Source organism: Nicotiana sylvestris, chromosome 3 (assembly GCF_000393655.2).
Source record: "Nicotiana sylvestris chromosome 3, ASM39365v2, whole genome shotgun sequence".
NCBI classification, from domain to species: Eukaryota; Viridiplantae; Streptophyta; class Magnoliopsida; order Solanales; family Solanaceae; genus Nicotiana; species Nicotiana sylvestris.
The window spans coordinates 125,386,430-125,390,500 of NC_091059.1; positions in this window are offsets into that span (position 1 = coordinate 125,386,430).

Sequence of the window (4,071 nt, forward strand, 5' to 3'; positions counted from 1 at the left end):
GTAGCATCTTCCTTATACGAGGACGCCTTTTCTTCTTAAATAGGCTTAGCCGATGATAATGCGGCAACCTCCTCCTTGGCACTCTGCAGAAGCTCCCGGGTCGATGATAGCTCCGTCAGTAGATAGTCCCTCTCCGAGGCTACGACCCTATGTTTCCCCCTTAAATCGATGGCCTCTACATCCATGGCGACTGCCTCCCCTCGAAGCTGCTCCATGAGGGCATTCTTTTGCCTGACTTGTAAGGGAAAGAAAATTGGTAAAACACCAAGTTACAAGGACAAAGGGCGGGTTTGAAAACACAATATTACATGCTCGACAAGGTTATCTTTTTCTCGGCACACTCCTTCCAACCTCTCCTGAAGCCCACTTAGCTCCTCCTCCTTTCGGGCAGAAGAGGTCTCCAACTCCTTTAACCCCGAGGTGATACCCTCGACCTCCTTACTATGTTCATCTCGCAGCTTAGATATAGCATGGTCGTACATTCTCTTGGCCTAAAACAAAACAAAAGAGTCAGAAAAATAGGGAGAAATACTTAAAGCTCTAAAGGTATGCATAGAAAGGTTATCACCTGCTAATGGAGCCTCTCCGCCTCCTCGATAGCATTGGGAGCGTCGAGATCAATGTCTTGACCAATGCTATCGAGGAAGTTATCAAGATCATCTCGCCCTTTGAGAGGACCCCCTATGTTGGTAGCCTTTGGCTCCTGAGCATCCCTGAATTCCCCGAGCAAGAATCGAGGACCCAAATTAAGGACACCGAGGGCTTCGATATCGCCAATGGGAAAATTCTATACCCAATAAGCTCCAGGCCCAAACTCTTTGGAGCCAGCAACATTGGTCTCCTCGATAGGGACTGCACCACATCCTGCCAGAGACTCAAGAACCGTGTTCGCACCCTCCTCAAGGGTCTCCACAACACGGGATCAACCTGAATCGACCGTTCCCAATTCAGTTGCCTTTGGCCCAGCTGCCTGCAGGACATCCGTGCCTGACCTTATCCTTTGTACGAAACGGTACTCATCATCATCGTTGTCTTCATCCCCAATACTGGGACTTGCCCCGGAAGTTGAAGATGAGGTCCTGGCAGGAGCTCGAGGCCTGTGTGATTTAGGATTTTTTGCCACAGGAGACTCAGCAACCGCCTTTTTCTTCCTCTTCTTGCCCTTATCAGGCCTCAGAGCCTCTTCCTCGCCGATGGGAGGCGGTATCATCAGCACTCCATCGCCAAGGCCTGCGCAGGCATTATAATCAAAACATGCCAACGCAAAAGAGGAATTGGAATGTGGTATAGGCGACAAAAAAAAGTCTTACCATGATTCTTGGACGACCATCGCATTTTAGCCAAGTCGGGCCAATACCGCTCGAGAAAAGGGAACGAAGCATCCAGTTTCCTAATCCATCCCGGCAGATCCTGGACCACTTCAGCAAACCAAACGGTAGCTACATAAACGAAGGGGATATCATTTTTTGGAAGGAAGGTAAGATGACAGTAAAGCATGTTCGAAGGAGAGGTACTTACGCTTCGTATTCCACTCCTCCGGGAATGGCATCCTTTCAGTCGGGATGATGTCCGAGGTCCACACTCGGACAAACCTGCTCATCTACCCTCGATCCTTGTTCTCATAAATGCTTGAGAAAAACAACTTCATAGGCCGAGGGTGAAGCTTAATCAAACCTCGATAAAGTCGAGGGCTATATAATCTAATCAAATAGTCAAGGGTAAAGGTCATAACCACGACCTTGTTGGAGAAATAACAGAGCATGTAGACTATCCTCTAGAAAGATTGATAGATTTGGCCAAGCGTCACTTGATACTTGTCACAAAAGTCGAGAATAACCGGATCTAGCGCCGGGGAAGAAGGATTTGAAGAATCGACGGGACCCAAAGTGAATGGGTATGTATATACATAAAGGAATCCAACCTTGTGGTCTGTTATGCTCTCATTAGAATGGGGGATCTCAACCAGCACTGTCTCCTCCCATTGACAGTGTTCTTTCACTTTTTCTATATTGGTGATGGCGGTAATATACCGGGACACGTGTTTGCATTGGCCTGGTGTAGATGAGGGTCTCTTGATGGAAAAATCGTTCACCGTGTTGAACTCGGTAGGGGTACACTATTCAACAGTGGGTGTAACTTTGGGATTGCCTTTGGATGTTCGAGACGAAGAGGCATCATCCTCTTTTCGAGGCACTGTTTTAGAGGTTCTAGCCATGGTGGTGGAAAGACCTTTATGAGAAAGTAACTAAGGAATCAAGAACGGAAGAAGGAAGAATATGACAGGGGATAACCTTGGCTATGAAAGCTTGAAGATGTTGTAAAAGTGAGAATTATTAAACGATTGAAGTATTTATAGAAGCCATATGGACAGCGGAAAGTACGAACCAATTGCATTCCGTAGGCTTCTCGATAGTCGTGTTGACGAAGACCCTTGCGCGATTTTTGAGTTATAGTATTTAATGCTCTGGTAGGCTGACATCATGATGATATCTCTTAAGCGTAAGAGTTCAAAACCATTTCCTATCACTTTATTCTAGTTAACGCGGGGACTATCTGTATACGGTAGAAATCAGTAGTTCGATTTTACGATCATCAAGGTATCTCGAGGGTTCCCAGTGATCGACCTCGAGTGTTCTTAGTGATCGACTTCGAGGTAGTGTAAGCAAAGACCGGCCTCGAGGCAGTGTAAATTAGTGGCTTCGGTGGATCGATGTGAGGTTCCCAATGCATGTGACTAGATCTGAAAAAGTCTACTAGGCTAGTCCAAACCCGTATCATGGCATTAAATGGTTGTACCAGCCCCATATCTTTGTAATAAATGCATTTGTACTATGTTGGATTTTCCCCTCATATATAAAGGGGATCCTTATCATTTCGTAGGACATCTGATACTCAATATTGAATATTCAAGAACATTCTCTCTGCTTCATAACATATTCTCTTGATTTCATTACTTACATTTATTGATTATATTCATAGTGTTCTATTTATTGTTCTACATTTATTACTCATCATTGATCATAAAGAGCCATCATCGTAGCTCGCATAACTACTAATCCTCCCTCGATTTCCTTATGCCGGACATCCAACTCGACCTCGAGGACCCGTATACGTCAGATCGAGGCCGCTATTCCCGACCATTCGGTCTGGTCATTACATTATCTACAAGCTCTTATCTTATTTTCTAGTCTTTCACTTAGCATCCATTGTCTATCAACTAGCATAAAAATAGATAACATATTTTTAGAACCACACAATAAAATCTAATTGTAATTACCATTTTCAAGGTAAACACAATCCATTCACCAATTTGGGTTACCTTAACCCCAGTTGGATCTTGATATCCCATCCTTCTCTTAACTATACCTGTTAGCCCCCATAGGGCATAACTGAAATGGGTGTGTCCAATTATACATACCTCCGTTATTGTTGAATATAACTCAAAAAGCTTATGTTCCTCTACCTGAATTATAAACATTGTTAACCTTGATTAACTGGGCGCATCGTACCCTTCTTCATCTTTCTTCTTTTGCTTGTCGAAACTTGTATTTATCTTCTTAATCTCTCATTGTCTTTCACAATAAAGGTGGATAGGCATTCTTTCTTTAAGGCTTCTTATCAGGAAGCTTACACCTTTCAGTACACCCATGATCTGCTAAAGACCTCCTATTTACTCATTATAGGCATCATACAAAAAGCGAATTCCTCTGACTCAACTCTTCCAAAGCTCTCTCTATTTCCAACCTTCTTTATGAATGTAGGTATCATTTTATTGCGAATAAAATAGAATTTCGGAATTTGATTTCTATAAGTGAGGTCTACCACACAATCTAGAGTAAGAAAAAAGATTGACAGTTCTAAATGCCCTGTAGCCTCTTGCTTATAAGTGTGGTGCACGACACACCCATAAACAAGACTCTACTAGACACGGCTTGTAGACTCCCTAGGACAAAACTGCTCTGATATCACTTTTGTCACGACCCAAACCAACGGCCCGCAACAGACACCCGGCACCTTACTCAACCGAGTACCAACATAACGTATTATTTCGTATTATACTACTATAGATAA